Genomic DNA, 18,387 nt, shown 5'->3' on the forward strand with positions numbered 1-18,387 from the left:
TGTATTTTGTGGAAGCAGGTATATCAAACCCCTTATTCAGTATTTTGTGGAAGCAGGTATATTGCACCCCTCAATCAATATTTTGTGGAACAGGTATATCAAACCCCTTAATCTGTATTTTGTGGAAGCAGGTATATCGCACCCCTCAATCAGTATTTTGTGGAAGCAGGTATATAGAACCCCTTAATCAATATTTGGTGGAAGCAGGTATATTGCACCCCTCAATCTGTATTTTGTGGAAGCAGGTATATTAAATTCCTTAATCAGTATTTTGTGGAAGCAGATATATCGCACACCTCAATCATTATTTTGTGGAAACAGGTATATAGAACCCCTTAATTAATATTTGGTGGAAGCAGATATATCGCACCCCTCAAACAGTATTTTGTGGAAGCAGGTGTCACAGGCCTCAATCATTATTTAATGGAAGCAGGCATATCGCACCCCTCAATCAGTATTTTGTGGAAGCAGGTATATTGCACCCCTCAGTTTTTTTGGGGGCAACAGGTATATCAAAACCAGTTGCAATTAGTTATTCCAATAGTGTTTGTCCTTCTATATAGCTGTGGTATCGCAGCAGAACCACACACAACTGCTGCCCAATACAAATGCACTATAATATACTTTCTATGTTAGAAAGTATATTATAAGTATATCACACCCCTCAGTATATCACACCTATCTCTAGCACACCTATACCAGTCCTTAAAAAGGACTTTTGTGGCCCTATCAAGCTAGCGTTTGGTGTCCCTAACAGTCGGTCCCTGCTCCTCAAAGCAACCTCTCCCTACACTGGCAAAACACAGAATGTTAAATATCTGCCAGATCGGGTTCTGTTATAGGGTGGGGGTGTGTCTATGTGCTGGAACGTCTCAATTGGCTGTTCTGTCCCAGCTGCTGGGTGTGTCATGGGTCAAAGTTTGACGCAATGCAAAAGAATATGGCGCATGCGAACTTCGCCATATGTTCGCATGTTTGGCGAATTGTGAACGTGCAAAGTTTGCCATGAAATGACCGCCGGGCGAACTGCAAGGCCATCTCTACTGCCCAATGCACAGGAAACATCCGTGCAGCAGCCAGGACGGATCGAGACCCATTAAACTTGAATGGGTCCCTAATCCGTCCACACCATAAAAAATAGAACAAGTTCTATTTTTGGCGGTGCAGAAGCACGGACAGAAACACCACAGAAGCACTCAGTAATGCTTCCGTGGGGTTCCGTGCCTCCATTCTGCACCTTAACTCTGGACTGCAGACCCATTCAAGTCATCCGTGATGCGGGGAGCACACGGTCGGTGCCCGAACATTGCGGATCTTCTGTTTGTGGGCTGCGATACGAGCCACAGCCGGCAACTGCCGTGTGCATGAGACCCTATATATATATATATATACAGTACAGACCAAAAGTTTGGACACACCTTCTCATTCAAAGAGTTTTCTTTATTTTCATGACTATGAAGGCATCAAAGCTATGAATTAACACATGTGGAATTATATACATAACAAACAAGTGTGAAACAACTAAAAATATGTCATATTCTAGGTTCTTCAAAGTAGCCACCTTTTGCTTTGATTACTGCTTTGCACACTCTTGGCATTCTCTTGATGAGCTTCAAGAGGTAGTCCCCTGAAATGGTCTTCCAACAGTCTTGAAGGAGTTCCCAGAGATGCTTAACACTTGTTGGCTCTTTTGCCTTCACTCTGCGGTCCAGCTCACCCCAAACCATCTCGATTGGGTTCAGGCCCGGTGACTGTGGAGGCCAGGTCATCTGGCGCAGCACCCCATCACTCTCCTTCATGGTCAAATAGCCCTTACTTTCAAAGTTTTCCCAATTTTTCGGCTGACTGACTGACCTTCATTTCTTAAAGTAATGATGGCCACTCATTTTTCTTTACTTAGCTGCTTTTTTCTTGCCATAATACAAATTCTAACAGTCTATTCAGTAGGACTATCAGCTGTGTAGCCACCTGACTTCTCCTCAACGCCACTGATGGTCCCAACCCCATTTATAAGGCAATAAATCCCACTTATTAAACCTGACAGGGCACACCTGTGAAGTGAAAAACATTTCAGGGGACTACCTCTTGAAGCTCATCAAGAGAATGCCAAGAGTGTGCAAAGCAGTAATCAAAGCAAAAGGTGGCTACTTTGAAGAACCTAGAATATGACATATTTTCAGTTGTTTCACAATTGTTTGTTATGTATATAATTCCACATGTGTTAATTCATAGTTTGGATGCCTTCAGTGTGAATCTACAATTTTCATAGTCATGAAAATAAAGAAAACTCTTTGAATGAGAAGGTGTGTCCAAACTTTTGGTCTGTACTGTATATATTTATATATATATATATATAGATAGATAGATAGATAGATACATTTCTGTTAGTAATTTATTCACAGCCAAACAACTCGATTAAACTGGAAAAAAATTGTCACATAGTTAAATCAAGTACTTCAGCTCTCCAAGACCTACTGTTCTTGAGATGTTCACAAAAGTAAATATGGCACCATCTCATGACCCATATTAGGCAATAGAAATTTATAGGTCCTTCAGTCTAAGGGTACTTTCAAACTAGCGTTAAAGTTTTCCGGTATTGAGTTCCGTCACAGGGGCTCAATACTGTAAAAAAATGCTTCAGTTTTATCCTAATGCATTCTGAATGGAAAGCATTTCCCATCACATTCTTAAAGCTTGTAAAAGAGTTGGATCTTGACATAGGGCCCACTTAATATGGTGGATTTGGTGATCTCTGTAATGGGGACACCCCTTTGCCTGTTTGTCCTTCCTTTGAGGGATATCTGGCTTTCACTGTGTTGAAGACCCATAACTGGGGCTCCACAATTACTTTGCATATTACTGTTTCCCAGGGAGTTTTGCCCTTTGGATTGTGTGTCGAGACTCTTAAATGAGGCTCCACAGTGTTTTCTGTAGCTGGTCTCCCTAAGATCAGCTATTGTTTTGTCCCAATAGCAATGTTTGGATAGCAGCAATGATGGGGGTTGTGGTACTCCTTCCCTCTCTCTCTAGAATCTAAGGTCGGTAATAAAGTTCTTTCAAACTTGTCTTTAAATCCCAACTTGAAGGGTGCATAATTAAGATATGACTAACTAAAGCTGTGTCAAAATGTAGAAGAATATATTGGCAATGTTCTCTTTTACAGTAGAAAAGTCTATCATCCTCAAACAAGCATAATACCTTGCTGACTGAGTACAGTGCACATCCTTGCAGATTCTGGACCTTCTAGGTCTTTTTATCTCTCTCTTTAGTATTTTAATATAGCAATGGCTTTTTTTTTTTTCAGTAAATGGCTAAGAGAGGATGGTACTCTGAGTCCCAGGCCTAGTTTTCTGATCATATGTAGCTCCTCTATCGTACTCAGCTGGCACACCACACACATTGAGCAAGGGGTGGACCTTAGTTCATCTCCTAGCATCCTAAGTTAGGACCTCACCTAACTATTCAAAACTATTAATTGTACAGTACAGTAAATCAGATTGTTACATTATACCAATTAACATGACAACAAACCCTTTGGCAGTTACCCTGTTGTGGATTACAGCAAACACTGCAATTTAATTTGTAGTGGTGTCAATGGGTGACAGAGTGACTCTCTTCCTTCTGAAACCACTTAGTTGATGTGGTCACTATTGATAGATATGTGATAGATAGATAGATAGATACATACTCTGTAGATAGATAACTAGATAGATAGGAGATAGATAGATAGATAGATAGATAGATAGATAGATAGATACTCTGTAGATAGACTATGTTATAGTTGAGCCACTGCTATTTGTAGTTTTAAATCCTGGTATTGAATGAGTGAAATCTGAAGCAAACATAAACAGCAATCAGGATGGTGTTACTTAGCTGATTTTAACTAAATATCCTCTCCCAACACCAAAGGAAAGTAATGTGACCCTGAACATATGGGTCAATGGAAAGTAGCAGCCTATGAATCCAAACTTCCAGACTGCCAGTCAAACTTGAAAACCAAACACATTTTTGTTTTTTCCTCTTTGCAGTTCTCCTATCCTTGTATAGTTTATCATTTTGATGGTTCACTGCAACCTGAATCATCATTCCATATGGCAAATAACACTTTTAGCTGTATGCCCAACACCAGACTCACCTTCACAGCACTGCAAATTAAACTCCAAAATGCATTTAATCGGATTGTTAAAATCTAATTATGTGCTAAGGGTTTTCATCAGCAACCCTTAAGTAAAAGTATGTGGACCTTTGTGGGACAAGGGCCACAACAGTAGTAAAAACACTATCCTCTTACAATAACACAAGCATTATAATAAACCCTATTCAGAAAGGCAAATTAGCTGTAGATCAAATTTCCATCACTATGCAAATGTCCTGACCCAAAAGTCAGCTTATTCATAGTTCTTTCTCAGTATAGCTATTGAGAGGCAAATGTTAACACTTAAAGGAATATCATGGGTCACATATTGTGAATTGAATATTTGTTTTTTCAAATTCTGTTTCCATTACAATGTAGTATATAGTTGCTTCTTTGAAGCAGATTTGATTTTGGATTTAGTAGTGAATGGGAAAATATAAAAATTTCAGTCAAAAACTCTTCTAAAACACTTGTAAAAACTCTAGTTAAACCACCATCAAATTACAAAACCGCCACCAAAAATGACCTGTTTTCAGTTACTGATTCTGCTACTGAGTTTTCTGCTGTGGATTTTGTGTACATAGACTATGGAAATTATACTGCACATGCTCATTCCATTGTAGTATTTAAAGTAAAAAACTAAACTAAAAACACAGTTTTAGTTGTGGAGTTTTGTAGCTGAAGTCAATAAGCAAAAACACCACAGAAATCCAAGTCCTTACTGGACTACATGGCTCTGTGCCACACATTGTGAAAATAATTATTTTTTAGATCCCATCCACAGCTATATAATGTCATACAGATGGAAAAACAAATAAAAAACATCAACCCAAACTAAGTACAGACATAAGCCAACGATCCTTGTCAGTAAAATTCACTTGCACTGTCACCGGTAAGTTTACAGAAACAGAACACTGAAATCAAATTTTTGCTACTATTATCCTGCATTTTTTTATCGTCAGTTCCACAGTATTCTCCTTTTTTTTTTTTTTATTTGAACTGCCAATAGTTAAGCAACCATGTGATAGTTCACTGTGAAAAACATTGTGCTTATTTCCTACTAAGGAGTTGTATATTTGAAGCAGTCATATGGGCCTGACAAGTCATCCCTTTTAATTATGAATTGGCAATTATGCGGTTGTCTTGATTGCACATTATTCTTTTAGTCTTTGGATGTGAACTGTGAACATGAAGTCCCTTAATATGCCTCAGTGTGCTCATGTTACTGCCCAGAAACATATTCTGGCCTGCTTCTCATTTGTCGCTATCTTTGTTCACTATTTTGTTTTGAGGACACTGCTCTTGTGCATGACCATGGTCAGTAGTATGAATGGTTCTTCTGACCAATTTTGTAGCAGTTTTATTCTTAATCTCCAAATATTAAATTGCATTTTTTTTCTGAAAAGGTTTAAATAAGTAGTATCATTGACAATGATAAGCAATAACATAAGCAGTCAACATTCCTATATATTTCATGTGGTCTGTATGAAAGGGAAAGCTTGGAAGAAACTGATCAGCCAAGTTATAGGGGCAATGACTAGAATCTATTATAGGGACATTATGGCTGACAATATTAGGGCACTATGGCTAATACTATTTTCTTTTCAGGACTCTAGCATATGGGTCTTGATATGGTAGGGTCTCTTGCCTGGGCACTATTTAGTAATTCTGTGTAGGAACTGTATAGGGTTGTTGTAGAGATGAGCAAATCTCCTAAAATTCCTTTTTACTTTGGTTCGTACAGATCTGCCAACAAATTCTATTCAGGTATGAATCAATTTTAGACAACAAAACTCACTGAAAGAAGTGGCCGAAATGGGTGAAAATGCTCCAAACCCAGACACTGTAGCGTGTCTATAACCGGGGGAGATAGACACGCTACAGATATTGGCAAAGTTCTCAGCTTTTAACATCGGCCTGAGGAATTAGTTAGTATTGTCAGTTGCGTATCATTTTGGTGCATTTTTTGCAGTGATTTTTGTATGTATATTTTTTCATCTGCACAATGTATCATTTTGTGTAAGATGTTCTTGTGGTGCATGCGGTCCGCCCCGGCATCCTCCATTGTACAATTTTTTTTCTGGGGACCGCATGCGGAGGAATTGCTCCCACGGTTATAGACACGCTACAGTGTCTGGGTTTGGAGCATTTTCACCCATTTAGGCCACTTTCTTCAGTGAGTATTTTGTCTTTATGTGTATGGAATGTGCCACTTCATTTTGTTGGTAACATTTTTTTGCACCTGGTAGCTTCTGTGTCACAGCTTTATCCTACCTCACAGTGCATTGGTGATACCACTATGGAGGCATGTGAGAGTCTGGCTGTGAGTTGGTATCTATCACTGATTCAGACCCTGTTCACACACCACGGGGGGTTGAATGGTAGGACCCCCTGCGTGCTGAGCCACCGTGACGTGGTGCATGAGGGGCTCCGATATCTTCCTGACTGGAAGATATTGGTGTCACAGCCAGACAGTTGAGAAGCTCTGACAGGAGCCTTTCAGATCCTCCTCCTTGAATTTCTTTGTTTTGGTTAAGTTTCTCATCTCGTTAGTCTATCTCAGCTGTCATGCTGTTGGACTGATTGCTGCCCTTTAAGTTCCTCCCCAGAATGCAGTAGTGTGCGGCTTATACAACTTCCTGGAGTGTGTGTGCATGCTGTTCCTTGTTCCCAGTCCACAGTCCACAGTCCCCAGTCGTCTGCAAGATAAGTTCTGTTTATGTATTTATGATTTTCTGTTTTCTGGATCCAGGTGACCCTGACTCCCTCCGTGTCTGTGTAGGGAGCCGGTGGTCGTGTCCCCTCATTATTGTAGGGTCTTCAGGTGTAAGATAGTCGAGGTACGTGGATATGTGCCCATCCACCTTTGGGGTGGTCGCATAGGCTGAGCAATAAGGGAGAGCGGCAGGTCTCTTGCAGGGGTCTCCCCTTTTGTTCCTTAGTTGTGGATCCAGTGAGTCATTGTTTATATTATTGTCTTGTTTCCTGTACACCATCCGTGACAATTGGCAGTTCTCAGCTTTTAACATCGGCCTGAGGAATTAGCTAGTAGTGTCAGTTGCGTATCATTTTGGTGATTTTTTTGCAGTGATTTATGAATCAATATTACCAGAATCAAAAGTGCTTTAAATGCCTGAGAAAACCCTGTCTCTCTCTTTTGACCGAATCAGAGGGTTTAAAAAAAAATAATTGTGGCTGAATTTTAAGGAGTCAATTTGCTCATATCTAGTTTATTATATTTGCAATGTATGGGTGAATTATTTACAATATACGTTCACTAATGGGGATGAAAAATAAAATACAAAATAAATAACTTTTATTGGTTTGTGCTAAAAACTAAATAAATTGCTGAGCTGCGCTCATTTATGTTATTCCACCAGTTAGATAGGCAGTAAAGTTGATTCATTGGTGATTTTAGTATGTGTTGGATCCATGAAGAGAGTAAAAAAGAATTAGAGGATGGTTCAGCCCTGTTTAGAGACTTACTGTATATTATGATAGAGACAGTAAAAAGGAAAGAGGATTCTATCCATGTATATACTATACTCCCTCGTCATCTATCATCAAGGATAACAACCATGCACAGCTCTGATAGCAGATGCTTGTTGTCACTGGAAGCCCTTTAAGGAATATAACTACTTTCCTCAATTACACTTACCAACGTCACCCTCCAAAGGGACTTTACAATGTCTATGTGACATATAATGGATATATAGGCTAAGCGTAGAGTAACGGGTATTGTTGTGTGGAACTTCCTCATTGCCTGGGTGATATCAGACACTGTTATATCATCCTTGGTAGGTTAAGTAACAAGTAAAAAGAAATGTGCACAAATGAAACTCTGTCTGGAAGAGCAGTGGTAGTGCTGCCCTTTACATACATAATATGTACACAATACTGCATTTATAATTTACTTGGAGCTTGTTTTGGTATTGAAGGTCTTGTTATATGATCAGTCAAGTGATCATGCAAGGGCACATCATTTTATGCACACATCACGTTTTAGATTGCACTTAAATTACCAAGGACACTATAACAGACAACACGGGAAGACTACAAATCCATTGCTCTGTGCTTAGCGGCACCCATGGCTCTGCTCTCACCCAACACTGACGTTTTGAAGCCTCCTTGGAAAGGCAAGTGGGCAGATCTAATTGAGAGGAGTGGTTTCCTCCTTAAATAACATGGCTTCTGGTATTGGCATGTAGCTATTATCAGTGATGCGCGCGCTTATCTGACCCTTCATTATGGATGATAGTTGTACTGCATAGGGCCTTTTTGGTAACTAATTGTAACTGTAAGTTAATAGGATCCTCTTTCCCACTGTCTGTGTACTGTGGCCAGGGGCGGACTGGGAACTTAAAGTGGCCCTGGAAAAATAACTAAAAGTGGCCCCAGATACCACAGTGCAGCACAAAATACTACCTCAGCAGAACCAGATACCACAGTGCAGCACAAAATACCTACTAAATTAATGCTGAGAGTATCAGATCTTTATGTGCCTGGCTTTTGGCCAAGAGGAGGATTTAGATGGCCCTCTGGGCATCGGCCCACCAGGAAATTTCCCTGTAGGGTCTATAGCTTATCCGCCCTTACTGTAGTACCAGATCTTACAGAGCTAAAACAAGTTATATTATAACCCTTTTTATTCTCTGACTCATAATACCATCTAACTACAATGTAGTGGAGTTCAACTTATCCTTTTATTGAGAGTTTTTAGTGCACTGCGTCCAAATAAAATGTATATTTTATTTTAATTTGATAGACGAAAATCAGCATAGCAGTCAGTAGAGATGAGAAAATTTCTTAAAAGTTTGATTTGGCCGATTTGCCGAATTTCACAAAAAAATTTGCTTTGTGATAAATTACTTCATCACGAAGTGCATTTTTTTTGTAAGTATTGTGTGCAATTACAGGGAGCTGCGATACCGCCGCCCCCGTCATTGTACCCCTCAGATGCCGCATTCATACATGATCGCAGCATCTGAGTGTAAAATTAACAATAACAATTTTTTTTATCAAACTTACCGCCTCCATTTGCTCGCGACGGGCCATCCGCCGTCATCTTGCTTGAAGATCTCGGCCGAAATCCTGTGCGGCGCAAGATTATGTCATCACGCCGGCTGGCATGGTGACGTATGACGTAATCTCGCCGGCTGGCGTGATGATGTAATCTCGCGCCGCACGGGATTTCAGCCGAGATCTTCAAGCAAGATGGAGGAGGTCAGTTTGAATTTTTTTGTTTTTTATACTATTTCAGGATTCGCTAACACGAAGCACAAGGAAATTCAGCTTCTAGGTGAATCGAATTTATCCTAAAATTTGGATTGAATTTCACTTTGTGGGATTTGATTCGCTCATCTCTAGAAGTCAGTGATAAAAATTATTTGCAAGTCATTGTAACACTGGCATTATCTGGGAACACACCATATGCTGACATAATATGGCACCATTATAATTGAAACTATGTTAGTGTTAAGTTGGCATTAGCAGGTAGTAATATTTGAGCACGTTAAAGCAGTATTACATGGTTTCTGGATTATTACCATACTGTTACATACTAAATTTTAAAATGATTAATATCAGCAGACAATTCTGTGTCAATCTTTTTTCGCCTGCTGCTTATGTTGTCGCAGGTAGCAGTCCAGGTATATAAAAGCTGAATTATTAACTTTCATTACTTTTAAACATTGATGATAATAATATAATAATCATAATCTGAAATCAATGAAAATACGCCATCGTAGGGAAAAAGTAGAATTTTTGGGAGCAGAGCCCGGTGTTATATTACTTGTAGGATTGTTTGTACCGGAAATTATCTTCTTGTGATGAATTGAAGAAATCTATTAAATGCATATGGTCTTTGCTTAGTGCATGACAGAACTTATAAGCAGAGAAGAAAATGACACAAGCAAGCTCGAGCAATTTCTGTAATCACGGATAGGGAAAGGAGACGCTAAAACGCAACTTTATTAGCTATGCACTAAATCCCTCTAAGGAAGGGGAGGAAAACCTTATCAAATCCCTATAAGAAAGCTCACTACTGGCGGCAGAGCTAGCATCCGCTGTGTACAGAGGACTAAGATAGGTCGTGAACAAGCGGGGTGGACACAGTATGATGCTAGTAGGTAGCTGCCACCATTGCTATTGCCGCATGGGAGTATTTCTGTATTTCTCTTAGCCAGGTTGTTGTTAGTAAAACAGTGAACGCAGGGTGTGTGGTGCTTTAAAAACTCCCAATATGTATGCAAATGGCACCAAGATAACAACCAGGCAAGAGAGAAACAATGTAGCTTCACTGTGGTCAGCCCCTATCAACCCCTGTATGTTAGAAAAACCAGAGGAAGAAGGTGTGTGAGTAATTATGCACACCTGAGGCTGAACTAACTCAGTGAACACACTAGGCAAGTGGCAGGAAAATTCACCAGGGATTCCAACATAAACTAGGGGATTTGATTAATCACCCTGTGCGTGGAGAACTTGGAGGAGCACTACACCATCTAGTGTAACTCGCTAACTCAGCTTCAACTAAAAGTAGGATGTATGTGCTCGACGCGTTTCTTCTGAAAAGAGTCATCAGGAGCTACAGAGACTGCCTTGATTTCATACATTTTCTGAGATTCAGCTGTCCCACCAGCTTGGTGACAGACTCCGGCACTAGTTCGGCCATGAAACATCGGTCGAACATGCAAACTTAAGAAGGGGAGGTCCCTCACTCCAGCTGACGTGGAATGAACATACTGAACAATCGCCAGCCAGGGGGCGGCAACTCTGCCTGACAACTCCTGCCGGCGCACTTGTCCGTACTGAGAGATGGTGTTTTCTGATGGCAATCTATCCGCCAATGAATATACAGTGACTATTAATGGGACTTTTAAAAATTTAACTCAGGCTTATGAAGAAAATGTCAGGGGATGGTGGGAGATACAGACCATAGACACATATCTGAAACATAAGATTGTGCCAAGTGGCCTTAGGATCCGACTGTTCCCAAATACACGCCTGAGGTCTCCTGAATCTATCAAGAAGTGGGAATCCACATCCATAGAATCATCTCTTCGGCTTATGGGATTAATGATAGAGGAAGAGAAATCTCTTTTCGGAAAAAGTACCACAGACCTGCAAAAGTTAATTGAATCAGCAAAAAAGTTTTCAACCCATGCTGAGTTTCAACAGAAGGAACAGCGATTAGAACAGGCTGTGCAAAAATATACTGCCCAGCTCCAGGAAAGAAAGCACGCACAATATCTAAGAGACATCACTGATTTTAGGGAAGGGCGGTTATTTGACTATAGGGCAGGCCTGCTAAGTGCCTTGAAGCAGAAACTGAGCCCTCTTCATCGGAAGGGGACACCGATATCGAACCCCCGCGTAGTAGTAGGGTACAATCACAGCCCTTCCGACCATCTAGGGGACAATATAGGGGGAAACCATGCAGAGGTAGAAGTGCTCAGTCCAGGGAATATTTTTAGACCAGCGTTCCCCCCTGTCGACATACTTGTTGAGAGAGAGGAAGGACCAATGAATATGTGTCAGTCCTACCCCCTTTCTGTAAAATCTACAGTAGATGAATTGCAAGTGATCAACTTGTCACATAGGACTTTATCTGATGGTGAAATTAGCCTTCTTAAGAAAGGCCTCTCCTTTGTTCCTACTCATTCCTTTGACCTGTTCACATGGGTCAAGGATTTGAATCTGTTTATTAGGAACCTCAAATGGAAGAAGTTCTTTGCCCATCATGATAAAAGTAAATTTGAGATATTAGGCGTTGACTTAGCTGATCTGGAGGATGTACGTAATCTCGCCGATCTTCTGTCTGAGGGTGAGAGGACTCCCGGCGAAGGCCTTTTCACTTCTATGAGGAAACGCTCCCACCTTAACCCCCTATAAACGACATCACTCCTCTGGATGTATTCTTGAAGGTAGTAAATGATGAGCTAGTACAATTGGAGGGACAAGGGTGGGGTACGAGCAACCTTACCAAGCAGGAGCTTGAGGGCCTTTTGTCTCTTAAGGGAGATTACACCATTGTTATTAAGCCTTTCGACAAAGGGGGGATATTGTCTTGCTGGACCAGGACCAGTATGTGGGGTTGTGTAGGGACATTTTTAACAATAACGACTGTTACAATATTCTCCCCTCCAATTCAACAGAGCAGTACCTTAGAGAACTTAAGAAGATTCTGTGTACAGCCCTTGAGACTCGTATCATCAGTTAGGGGGAGTTTGAGACATTTTTACCCAGTCATCCTAAGATGGCACATTTTTATAGTCTGCCCAAGGTGCATAAGAGCCAACATCCCCTTAAGGGCAGACCGATTGTATCAGGCACCAACAGCCTTACCTATCAGATCAGCACCTATGTTGATACCATTTTGTGTAATTTTGTGTTGGCTTTACCATCTTATGTGAGGGATTCGATGGAAATTGTCAATAAATTGGATGGCCTCCACGTCGATGACAGCACCTTCCTTGCGAGTCTCGATGTGGAGGCTGTGTATAGTTCCATACCCCACATTGAAGGTTGCAGATCTGTAAGGCACTTCTTGCAAGAACGAGGCAGCGAATATGCCTTGCATAATGAATTTATTGTCAATATGCTTGATTTCATCTTACACCATAATGTCTTCCTGTTTAATCGGCGCATCTACCACCAGCTCAGGGGCGTGGCCATGGGTAGTCCATGCGCGCCATTTTACGCTAATCTGTACCTGGGCTGGTGGGAGAGGGAGACACTCTTTGGTGATGAGATGAATGCCTGGTCAGGGCACATTGCGATGTGGGTACGGTACATCGACGATGTGCTGATATTCTGGAATGGGACTGTACAGAAGTTCAATGAATTTGTGACAGCCCTTAAAATTAACAATTATGGTCTGTTTTTCACTTCGGAAATTAACCCCAGTAAGATCACATTTTTGGATTTGTTGATCATGAAAGCGGAAGATGGGATGATACACACCAGTTTATACCGTAAGAGTACGACAACGAACACCTTATTACACTGGAATAGTTGTCACCCTTACCCACTAAAAAAGGGGATACCGAAGGGGCAATTTCTTTGGGTACGTCGGAACTGCTCGTCCCTTTCAGACTTCCAGGCTAAAGCTGATGATCTGACTCATTGATTTTATTAAAAGAGGTTACCCCGTAAGGTACTTTTTTCAGCCTACCAACATTTATTATCTTGTGCCCGTGAATCACTCTTGAATCCCTGTGAAAGGGAGAGTGTTCAGGGACAGGTTAGGCTGATTGATACTTTTGATGCGTCAAATGGTCCAATACGAGAGATCCTCCACAAACAGTGGGGGATTTTACAGATGGATCCTGATGTCAGGAACTGTGTCAGCTCCACTCCTGCAATTACATACCGCAGGGGTCACAATCTAAAATATCGCCTTTGCCACAGCTTCTTCCAGACACCCACTCTATCATGTTGGATTTGCCAAAATGTGGACGCATGAAATCTGTCTCTAATGAAGAAACATCAGTGGCTGTCCTAGCTTCATTCAGCAAGAGCCCACAGCGTAGCACTCGCCGCATGTCAATGGAGAGTGGCATTAGTCGAACATCCCTTCGGCGGATATTAGCTACTCACAAATGGCACCCTTACAAACTCCAGCTACTGCAGCATCTCAACGAGGATGACCCAGATCGGCGCAATGAATTTGCAGAATGGGCAAAACAAAAATTGGAACAGGACCCTCAGTTTACGCTGAAGATTTTGTTCAGTGATGAGGCAAACTTTTATGTGAATGGTGAAGTTAACAAACAAAAATTGGTCTGACACTAACCCACATTGGATAGATCCCTCCAAGACTGTTGGAACAAAAAAATTGATGGTATGGTGTGGTATATGGGGTACAAAGATAGTGAGGCCATTCTTCATCAATGGAAACCTCAAGGCCACTGGATATGCGAAATTGCTACATGATGATGTGTTTCCCTCTTTATGCACTGAAGCTGGCACGTTCCCTGAGTTTTTCCAGCAAGATGGTGCACCACCACATTATGGGTGTCAGGTCCGAGCATTCCTAGATGAACAGTTTCCTGGAAAGTGGATTGGTCGTCGTGGGCCAGTTGAATGGCCCCCAAGGTCTCCCGATCTGACCCCCTTAGACTTTTATCTTTGGGGTCATCTGAAGGCAATTGTCTATGCTGTGAAGATACGAGATGTGCAGCACCTGAAACTACGGATACTGGAAGCCTCTGCTAGCATTTCTCCTGCAGTGTTGCTATCAATGTGTGAAGAGTGGGAGAAGAGGGTTGCATTGACAATCCAACACAATGGGCAGCACATTGAACACATTTTATAAGTGGTCAGAAACTTGTAAATAACTCATGAAAGAATAAAGTTACGTTAAAACCAAGCACACCATTGTTTTTCTTGTGAAATTCCCAATAAGTTTGATGTGTCACATGACCCTCTTCCTATTGAAAAAACAAAAGTTGGATTCAAAATGGCGGACTTCAAAATGGCCGCCATAGTCACCACCCATCTTGAAAAGTTTCCCCCCTCACATATACAAATGTGCCACAAACAGAAAGTTAATATCACCAATCATTCCCATTTTATTAAGGTGTATCCATATAAATGGCCCACCCTGTAGATCTTCCGGATGGATTTATCTTATCACATGCACTTGCGGCATCCAGTATGTAGGTAAAACGATATGCGAGTTCCGGCGTTGAATAGGGGAGCATCTCAATGACATTCACAAAAATGCTGACACTCCTGTTGCCCGTCATGTCAATACTCGACATTCAGATGACATACGGGCCATATCCTTTCAGGGGATTGAGGTGGTACGTCCCTCTCCTCGGGGTGGACATTTGGATCAACGAGTCCTACAGAAGGAGGCCCAATGGACCTTTAAAGTAGGAACATTGCAGGCCCATGGACTTATTGACCACATCTCATATGTCAGCTTCATAGATTGACTTGATCTATGTTCCCATAGGTCATCTTTGCAGTGTGTTATGTTCTGCACGAGCCATTAAAGTACTCTTTTCTGGTGTCATATGTTAGACAGTACAAATGGCCGACTTGTTGTCATATACTGGACAGAACAAATGACCTACCTGTGCGGAATGCATATGACACTGTACTCTCTGTATGGTGTATATTATATAATACATTATCTTAGGGTCATATTGTGTTCTGTAAGAGCCATTGTGCTACACACCCATGGCGCTAGGGACTTATTTATATCTAATTGACCACCATACAGAGAATTATACACCGCAATATGTCATAATTTGACTTTTATACATAACATCTTTATATCCCTTTTCATCATATTCCCCCATCCTTATTATGATTATTTATTGCACTAGGACTAGCTTGTGCCATCATTTTCAACTGGGTGAATGGATTGTCACTGGATATCCCCAGTCTTGCCTTTTTATTACTGCCAGCTTTTCATTCATGTCCCCCTGCGATTGGGATAAGTGTCCTGCCTTTTACTGCCAATGTAATCAACACTTGACGTTGGAATCCATCTTCCAGTACGGGCGAGTGCGCCAGCAGGAGCTGTCAGGCGGAGTTGCCGCCCCCTGGCCGGCAATTCGTCAGTATGTTCATTCCACGTCAGCTGGAGGTAGAGACCTCCCCTTCTTAAGCTTGCATGTTCGTCGGACGCTTCACGGCCGAAATAGCAGTGGAGGCTGTCACCACGTTGGTGGGACAGCTGAATCTCAGCAAATGTATGAAATCAAGGCAGTCTGTATAGCTCCTGATGACTCTTTTCAGAAGAAACGCGTCGAGCACATAGACCCTGCTTTTAGTTGAAGCTGAATTAGCGATAAAGCTTTATAGTGCAAGTGGCAGTTAGGAGTGTCTTCCTACACCTGATTTAGGGATTTACTATTACACAGATGGTGAAGTGCTCCTCCAAGTTCTCCACGCACAGGGTGAGAAATCAAATCCCCTACTTTATGTTGGGATCTCTGGTGGATTTTCCTGCCACTTGCCTAGTGTGTTCACTGAGTTAGTTCAGCCTCAGGTGTGCATAATTACTCACACACCTTCTAACTCTGGTTTTTCTAACATACAGGGGTTAATCGGAGCTGACAACAGTGAAGCTTCTGGTTGTTATCTTGGTGCCATTTGCATATATATTGGGTGTTTTTAACGCACCACACACGTTCAGTGTTTTACTAACAACAACCAGGCTAAGAGAAATACAGAAATACTCCCATGCGGCAATAGCAATGTTGGCAGCTACCTACTATCATCATACTGTGTCCACCCCGCTGGTTCAGGACCTATCTATTTAAGTCTTCTATACATAGCGGATGCTAGCTCTGCCGCTAGAAGGGAGCTTTCTTATAGGGATTTGATAAGGTTTTCCTCCCCTTCCTTAGAGGGTTTTAGTGCATACCTAATAAAGTTGCAGTTTGAGTCTCCTTTCCCTATCCGTGATTACACTTATTCATTAGACGTTATAATTTTCTAACATCAATTATCCGTGAATATTCGAGCAATTTCTGCTATACTTTATTCAGAATGTGTCAATTAGTGATGACCGAGCATGCTCGGCCGAACACCAGTTCGGCTCGAGCATCTCAATGCTCGGCACATGGCGGTACTCGGCTGGCCCGCACCTAAAATTTTTTACAGGGTCAGCTCGCCAGCAGGACCACACCTTAAATCTTTTACAGGGTCAGATCACTAGCAGGCCCTCGCATATAATTTTTTAGAGGATCAGATCACCTGCAGGCCCTCACCTAATACCTAATAGGTAATATGCGCGCATGCTGCCTTGCTTGGAAGTGGTAGCTGTAGCTGTTTCTCTGGCTCTCTCTCACCATGGTTGGCGCTGAAAATAACAATATCAAAAGTTGATAGGGCAGAGCTCCAAATGGATCGTCGCCGTCACAGGGACGTGCAATCGGGCCCAGATTATCTAGAGTCACCAAAGCGGCAGCAGGCCCTCGCCCTTAATGTTTTAGATGGTCAGATCAGCAGGCCCTTGCTCCAAATGTTTTTGAGGGTCACCAGCAGGCCATCAATCATAATTTTTCAAGGCTGTGTATGATGCCCTCCTTTATGTGTAACAAAGGGTGTATTGTAGTGTCGGTTCCTTGTAATTTTTGGCAGCCCTTTCACTTAGTGCATAGGCTTTATGAGTGTAGGAGTCCCACTACCTGAACAATTGTACCACAATGTGAATGAGGCCCTCCTTTATGTGATTTACAGGTTGTATTGGAGTGCCTCTTCCTTGTAATTTTCGCAGCACTTGCGCTTTTTATACAAATAAATATACATGAAAGTATGTTTCCTAACAATTTTTCCTCTAAAATCGAATTTATCTTTGGTTTTGTGCCTATTATTGTCAGTCTGTAAAAGTGGCGTACTACTCGGACAACATCATTCCCAGCAGCGACCTGGAAGTCCAACATGCATCAAGACATCCTCCCCATGCTGTTCCCGAACCATTTCGGTGGTGTTTCCATAAATTTTTGACCTTTTCTTATGAACCAGGCACGCTCCCCTTTTCAGAGCAGGGGGTGTCTGGTTTAATGCTTGGGTCCTCCTATTGACTTCCATTATACTCGGGTGCTCGGTAGAGCACCTGAGCATCCCGATGTGTTCGGCCCGACCCCCCGAGCCCCCGAGGTGCTCGATCAACACTAGTGTCAATGTTTCACAGAAACTTTCATCAGAATTCCTGTTAGACAATATAATTGTGGTTAATATTCCCCTTGTACAGTGTAAAATATGCCAGTTTACTTAAAGTTCGCCATCTACATCATTTATCACTGAATTAATCCACAGTGCATGTAAAATCTTTAGATCCCTTACCCACTTACCTAGAAACCTGAGAAGAATTCAAAGACAAATGTTATAAATCATCCTGGGCTACCTTTTCTGGTGCAAATAATGTTCATCTGCCTCAATGTTTGAACCAGAAATGTATCATGCACATCATTTTCAGAACTTGACACAGGGCCATCACGGAGAGGATTTGTTCCATGTTTCTCTGAATTATGTAATTTAAAACACTTGTATTTTTAATATCTCGGTTTTGGGGAATATTATATCTAAATAGTCTATATAGAGGAGGATGAATCAATAGCAGATCCTCATAAAATGTCTACAGCTTGAGATCTTCCAGTTTTTCATATTTGTCTGTTTCAGATTATGATCACGGTCACACATACCTCCCTTAATGGGTAGTACATTAGTCATGCTGTGTCTATCCTAATAAAATACTCAAGTCATTGCTAGGTCACTTACAATGTATGTGC

This window comes from Bufo bufo, chromosome 1, assembly GCF_905171765.1.
Source record: "Bufo bufo chromosome 1, aBufBuf1.1, whole genome shotgun sequence".
NCBI classification, from domain to species: domain Eukaryota; kingdom Metazoa; phylum Chordata; class Amphibia; order Anura; family Bufonidae; genus Bufo; species Bufo bufo.